Source organism: Orycteropus afer, unplaced genomic scaffold (assembly GCF_000298275.1).
Source record: "Orycteropus afer afer isolate SDZICR_OR568_19922 unplaced genomic scaffold, OryAfe1.0 scaffold00042, whole genome shotgun sequence".
NCBI lineage: Eukaryota > Metazoa > Chordata > Mammalia > Tubulidentata > Orycteropodidae > Orycteropus > Orycteropus afer.
In genome coordinates, this window is record NW_006921629.1 from 7,238,168 (window position 1) to 7,238,706 (window position 539).

The window sequence follows — 539 nt, forward strand, 5'->3', positions numbered from 1 at the left end:
ACAACTAACAACAAGATTTATAAGTGCTAAGATATAGCACTTACTGCACACCAGGCACTGTCCTAAATTCCAAACAAATTTTCTCATTTATTTGTCACAATAACTCTGTGAGTTTAGTGTGCTTTATATTCACCTATAGTAATGATAGGAACTCTGGTGGTGTAGTGGTTAAGGCATTTGGCTGCTAACCAAAAGGTAGGTGGTTCGAACCCAACAGTTCCTCCATGGAAGAAAGATAGGGCAGTCTGCTTCTGTATAGACTTACAGCCTTGGAAACCTAATGGGGGTCAATATGAATCGGAATCAATTTGATGGCAATGAGCAGTTTGGTTTGGTTTGGTTTTATTATAATGATATTGAGTCTTAGCAAGTGTTCTGGTTACCTAGTGCCACTCTGACAAGAATATACCACAAATGGGATGGCCTTAAAAAACAGGAGTTTACAACTGGCATAACATACTATACAAAACATTGTTCCACCTCCTACTTTGGTGAGTAGCGACTGGGATCTTAAAAGCTAGCAAGCTGCCATCTAGATG